This window comes from Alexandromys fortis, unplaced genomic scaffold (assembly GCF_014885135.2).
Source record: "Alexandromys fortis isolate MF-2015 unplaced genomic scaffold, M_Fortis_MF-2015_v1.1 scaffold_121, whole genome shotgun sequence".
Lineage (NCBI taxonomy): Eukaryota > Metazoa > Chordata > Mammalia > Rodentia > Cricetidae > Alexandromys > Alexandromys fortis.
This window is the reverse complement of record NW_026068037.1, coordinates 3,246,604-3,253,601: the sequence shown is the minus strand read 5'-3', so window position 1 is coordinate 3,253,601 and position 6,998 is coordinate 3,246,604. Positions and strand designations below refer to the sequence as shown.

General features: G+C 39.4%; 1 protein-coding gene across 5 annotated transcripts in view; it reads left to right on the top strand.

The window, feature by feature from the left end:
- Satb1 (SATB homeobox 1) overlaps positions 1-1,514 on the top strand; it is a 91,012-nt gene extending 89,498 nt beyond the window's left edge. For all 5 annotated transcript variants that reach the window (XM_050165086.1, XM_050165089.1, XM_050165088.1 and 2 more), the window contains one exon: positions 1-1,514. This exon is cut by the window's left edge. The gene's annotated coding sequence lies outside the window, so the exon portion shown is untranslated.
- The last annotated feature ends 5,484 nt before the right edge of the window (positions 1,515-6,998 follow it).

Genomic DNA, 6,998 nt, shown 5'->3' with positions numbered 1-6,998 from the left:
GAAGGCTGCTGCCTGTTGAAAGCTAATTTCAATTCTTTCTGTTAGGTGAGAAAACAATGCAAACTACCTTGTTTGCTGGAGTTCAGAAAAGTAATCACGTGAGCCAAAGGCATTTGAATCAAGATACTGTAAGCTAAATTTCAAATGTTTAAAAAAAATAGCATTTCACTAACTAAAGATTGTCGCCCACGTCCTCCTCTTCCCCAAGTTAAAAGAGTCAGCAGAGGATCAGAGAAATTGATGTCGGTTTTTTTTTTTTTTTCATTTTAAACAGCCCCATACTTAGGACATCAAATAGGAATAGAATTTGGTAGTATTTGGGAAGATCTCTTCTAGGAAATGATTGTGTTGGAAAGCAACACCATTGTGCCAGCAAAATTATCAGATCTTTTACATTTATGGTCTGCATGGTTTTGTTATTTTACGATAAAGCACATGTTAGCAAATGGGGCCATGATGGAGTGTGCAGAATTGTTGAAGACTGCACATTTTGGAAGATGTCTCCTAGTAGCCCATGTTGCCCCCCAATGTCATTGTAACCCATGTCTCTCCTTCCTGCTGCTCACGGCTCTTGATAATTTCTTTAGCAAGCTTCATTGTGTCCCAGTATTCCGGAGATGTGTACACACTGGGCATGACATAGTGCTTCAGAGTGAGGTAGTTTACGAGTAATACTCAGCTGTGTGCATCCGAGTCTGTCATGGATCCCTTCACTCAGCACTTTGCCACTAATTTGTATGACACTCTGTGGCCATATAATACTTGCATATTATGCAAAAAATGATGTTGATCGTATCTTCCTGCCACACAACGTGCAGGGCTGACACGTCACCTTTGAAAATGTGTGTGCCCTACTGTGTTGCACTTCGTAACAAAGTCTGTACATATGTACAAAATGTGTATTGACTGGTGTTTAGTACGAAGACCTTCTGAGCTGGCGTCCACCCCTAGTATATCTATAGTTGACTATGCTTATCTGAACTACATAGCTTGAGTAGAAAAAATTCCAGCGGTTCAGGATTGTCCTGACACAAGTGTCCCACGCATACTATATCTAATTCTTCCGTAGTCCCAATTGTTCTCATGTGGCTGATGACAAGATCCTTGATTGTCACAATATTTTCAATAAATGAGATACTATGAACTGCCTGGTGATATTTTCAACAAGAGCAATTAAAATGTGTATGGCCTGTATTATAGCAACGGGGATGAGTCTACTGTGCTAACGCCAGCCAGAATGTGGATGGCAGGGTGGGAACAGCGGCTCCAAAGCAGGAGCCATCCAAAATGTTAGTGAAAGGAATTCTCAGTGCTCCTTCTGAAAAATCCTCTAAATGTAAATAGTGGATACTTGCATGTCTTTAGACGAAAGTTGAGCTACAATCTACTAATACGCACAATTTTTGATATAAAGTGCCCTCATACGAAATGTGGTGAAAGGTGTTTGTCAAGAATACGATACCTGTTTAACAATACCATATTAATCCATGTTAATAAAAATAGTTTGGAATTAATGTTTAAAATGCGAGCAGCATTGTTAAGCCTTTCTTCTGTTCCTCTATGTGGGTGTGTATTTACACACATGCACACAGCACATTTAACTTTATGAGAAGAACACTACTAACATTCACACCTAATCCTCGTGTCAAAGATGAGGATAAAGTCATCTTTTCCTGTGGGCCACTCCCAGCTGCTAATACACCTAACTGTAGCCGAAGCACTTGTCTTGGACTTGTCTTTAATGGTGGCTAGTGGAAGATGCGGTGGGGTGTGTGCAAGGAAAGAGCAGAGAAACTGCAAAACGATCTCTTTTGCACCAAGTTAAATGCTGAACATTATTTCTTTACTGAGAGCTCAGTAAGAAATGCATTCAGATAAGTCTTCATTCTAGTGACAGTCTTTAATCAAGCCCTACCATCTTTGAAGAAAGAAGTGATGTCTATTGCTATCTGGTTTTCCTCTCCTGAGAGATCTGACACTGCCTGCTGGGTGATGTTCAAGTGCGCGTTCTTAAAGGTGTGTGTCAATGCATTCCTCTGGAGCATTCTGTTCAGGGCAGACTGTTGATCAGCATCTCCGTGCGGAGCAAGTGTGTCTCCCCACACTTGTTTGCACTTTTAACTACCTGCTGAGGACTCCGCTGGCATTGTCCCTCAGTGTGCTTAAACAGACAGCAACATTTGAAGAGTTCTTCATTTTGTAAGACACCACAGTGTCTCATTTAAAGCTCTCCATCCCACTAGGAGGCACTTAGAGCATGCAGACACTAACATCCCCACTTAAAAGACAAGCAAACAAGGAAAGCTCAAATAGGTTAACTGACTTGCCCAGCTACAAAGTGGTCACATTAACCTCAAATCCAGTTCTTCCATTTTCTCAATAAATTTTTCAAACACACTGCAATTCAGTTCTTACATGGATACAAAGCAACATGTGTTTTGCTAAAAGAGAAAGTTGAACACTGATGTAAATCAAGTATGTTTCACCCTGGAATAATAACCTCAAATTCTGCTGCCTTCATATGCATGAGAGCTAAACACATCATTTTTTTCATTAACTATTAGGAAAATTGCAGGAAAAAAAAAGTAGCTGGGTGGTGGTGGTGGTGGTGGCGCACGCCTTTAATCCCAGAACTCAGGAGGCAGGGGCAGGTGGACCTCTGTGAGTTCAAGGCCAGCCTGATCTACAGGAGCTAGTTCCAGGACAGGTTCCAAAGCTACAGAGAAATCCTGTCTTGAAAAACAAATCAGGAGCAGAAGGAGAGAGAGCACGAGCAAGGAACTCAGGACCGCGAGGGGTGCACCCATACACTGAGACAATGGGGATGTTCTATCGGGAACTCACCAAGGCCAGCTAGACAGGGTCTGAAAAAGCCTGGGTTAAAACCTGTCTCACTGAACATAGCGGACAATGAGGACTACTGAGACCTCAAGAACAATGGCAATGGGTTTTTGATCCTACTGCACGTATTGGCTTTGTGGGAGCCTAGGCAGTTTGGATGCTCACCTTACTAGACCTGGAAGGAGGTGGGAGGTCCTTGGACTTCCCACAGGGCAAGGAACCCTGACTGCTCTTGGGCTGATGAGGGAGGGGGGGTAGATTGGGGGGGGGGGAGGGAAATGGGAGACGGTGGCAGGGAGGAGGCAGAAATCTTTAATAAATAAATAAATTAATTAAAAAAAATGGAAACAAAAAAAAGAAAAAAACAAACAAAACCCACAAAGAAAGCATGGAAAAGAAAAGCAAATGAACTCTAGAACCATCCTTAACAAATTTAACATTTTTCTACTAATACTTTATGAAATTCACTGAAATTAAAACAAAGTATCAACAATAGGAGCTTAGCTGACCCATGTATTTGCCCACAATACAACAGCATGTTACATTTTTGCCAAGTAATGAATCTTATTTCTAGAGGAAATTTAAATTTTTTTTTCTCCAGAGCTTTCTGAGAATTTTCAAAAAGTCAAGTAGTAATAGGAAACCCCAGGAGAACCCCACAAATATGTGTAAGAGAAAACCAGAGCAAACCAACTTCTCTTTAAAACAGCCTGTATGCTTTCAGATCATTTTGGAAACTAAAGTACATCAGTCTCAGTTCTGCATAATAAAATATGTAATTAAGCAACATTCCACGATGGATTAAAGAATTAAAAGCTTCAGGTGCAGAAAAGAATGTGTTGGCATTTTCGTTTTTTTCAGATGGCATTGTGAGGTGTTGCCTTTGGCTTTCCTTTGACATCCTATACACAAATAAGTAGGCAGAAGCAGGTGAGAGGAAGAGAGAATGAAGAATTGGCTCCGCTACAATAGATCCAAAGAAACCAGGGAGGATATTTGTAACATGCCCAAGAAAAGGAAATTAAAAAGGGCAGGAATCTTCCTTGCCGGAGGAGAAAAAAGTAAATAAATCTTCAACTAGAGCTTTGTATATGAAGAAATAGAAATCCCGGAATAAGAGATGGCTGGGCTGGGCTGGGCTGGGCAGTGGCCTCCACTCCCGCTGCACTCAGGAATTCACACACCAAATGATACAACTCAGAAAATTTAGTTCTCTAAACAAGAACTCAATTTCATTAATATTTCCAGATATAGAAGTTCGTGGAGGCATTTGGCACTTTTTTAAAGGATAATATGTCAAATAAAATCAAACCACCCAGATGTCAGAATTCTGCATTTAACATTAGTAGAGGTTCATGTAATACATAAACCACAGCTACACCCAGTTGCTCAAATAAATTTACTATTTAAGCCTTGTATTTTAAAATCCTGTCACAGATACACATTTGGTGGAGGAATAAATGAATGAATGAGTGAATGAATGATATTAGACAATGTAGCAGAAATTCTGACCACAGTGGAGTAGAAATCACATTCTAGGGACTGCCTCTTCATGGTGAACTTTAGTTTTCTTTTGAAATTGTTTACTATTTATGTATTTAGTGTGTGTGTGTGTGTGTGTGTACATGTACATACATCCACACACACGTACCACAGCACATGTGGAGGTCAAGGAACAACTTGCAGTCCATTCTCTCCCAGTGCTCTTCGGGTCCTCGGGTCGTGGGGTGGAAGCAAGTACCTTTGCTGGCTGAGACAGCTCACCAGCTCTTCACAAGGGTGTTAACCGGACAAAGAGGAAGAGGCTTCCGCAGTCTTTAAACACCACATCTCAGGACGCCTCAAAGATAGCAGTGTTCTGCTTCTGCATCTTATAAAAGGAATTTGCTAAGACTGTCATATATATCAGCACAGAATAGGGTATTTTAAAATTAATACAGAATTTGGAGAGAAAGCACAAAAAGGTAAAAGACAAAACAAAACACACATCAAAAGGAAAACCAAAAAGGAACACATGAGCTCCTTTATAATTTATTAATGGGAGCTATCAAGGTATGACTGACAGAAAATAGATGGACCTATTTGATGTACAATTTGGTCCATTGTTGTATGTATCAAAACTCTACATAATATGTGTATGTACAAAATACAACTAGTGGTGTGAGCGGCCTGTCACTATCAGGCAGCCCCTGCTCCCCTTCACACTAATTCCGCCTGCCTACCTCTCCATTCACAACTGCCACCATCCTCATCAAATTGGCCTGTGTCCCCATCCCACTATTAGGTTGTTTTTTTTATTATTGATGTTTGAGGGTCCTTTTATATATTATGTGGTTTGCCAGTATTTCCCATCAGGCTATGGCATATCATTTCATCCTCCTAGCTACGCTTTGAAGGATGTATGTCCTTCATTGTGGTGAAATCCAATATATATATATATGTATATATACATATATATAACGTACATATATAATATCTTTATAGATGTATGTATTATATGTATATATTAGTTTTTCGAGACAGGGTTTCTCTATGTAACAGCTGTAGCTGTCTTAGAACTCACGTTGTAGACCAGGTTGGCCTTGAACTCATAGAAATCTGCCTGCCTCTGCCTCCCAAGTGCTAGAATTAAAGGTGAGCACCACCACTGCCCTGCCCAATTTATTATTTTTAAAAGATGTTGCTTTTGCTGTCACATGAGTTGATTAGTTTAAGGCCACAAGGATTTCTTTTCTACCTTCTCTTTTAAATGTTTTATAGCTTTAAGGTTTACGTCTAGGCCTCTGGTCTATTTTGACCAGTTGCTGTACATGCTATAACATTCATGTCACAGCTCTTTGTAGTCTCTCCGATTTTCCTTCTACACACACACTCACATACATATGCATGCACACACAAGCACACATACTACACACAGATACTCACACATACATTCACACACACATACATGCACCAGATATACACTCACACACATACACATGCGCACGCAGGTGCACACACCATACATACACGCATGCATGTACACCACATACACATACATGCACACGCAAGCACACACACTAATGTGCACACCACACACACTCACACACACCATAAACATACGCACACACACACATTCCAATGGTTCCTGTACATTTTGTTTAAAAGATCATTCTTTATAGAATAAATAGGTTTTTTCATCTTTGTCAATATTCAATCAATTGTGTACATGTGTGTCTTCTGAAGTCTCCAACTTGTTTTCTTGACCTCTGCTTTTCTCTCTGGACCTGCCTTGACTGCGCGCTTCTGACCCAGTATGGAAGCTGGTATGTCTCATCCTTCAAAATTTCTTCAGCATCATTTCTGGAATCCAGGATTTTTAGTTTCTGTCACTTTAGGTTTTGCTTGTCCATTTCTATCCAAGGTGGAGTGAGATCTGCCAGATTTTAATGAAGTTCAGAGATCATTTAAGAGGCAGGATTGTTAACAATATGATTCTCCGAAACTATAAAATCAGTTCATCTCTTATTTATTCAAATCTTCGGTTTCTTCCAGAATGATTTACATTTTCAGTAGGCATTCCTACATTCCTACATCTCTTGTTCAGGTTCAACCTTGATTTATTTCATATTTTTATTCCAGTACAAGTGGTACTTAAAAATTATTTTAAGCACTTTGATCTAAATACAGAGAAACACAATGTTCATGTGTGTAGGTGTTGAACTTTTATTTATTTATTTATTCTAGTATGTGCTCTAAGATCATTTCAGTTTTATTTTTGTAGATTCCATTAAATTTTCTACACATTCATATCAACTTACAATTAAAAATTGTAATTAATGAATTTTTAGTTTTTGAAGACAGGATTTCTCTGTGTAGCCCTGTCTGTCCTGGAACTCTGTCTGTAGACCAGGCTAGCCTCGAACTCAGAAATCTGACTGCTTCTTCCTCCTGAGAGCTGGGTCTAAAGGCATGTGCCACCACCACCTGATTGACAATTTTACTTTTTTAAAATTTTAAAATTTGCAATCTAAACACCTTCTTTATTTATTTCCTTTATTTTCTAGAATATCTAATACAATGTAAAATAGAAACATTAAAAGCATTGCTTTGCTCTCTTCATGAAGTTATAATGTGGTGCATTTGTCATATTTGCCATGTGATTTGCTCAATCTGTA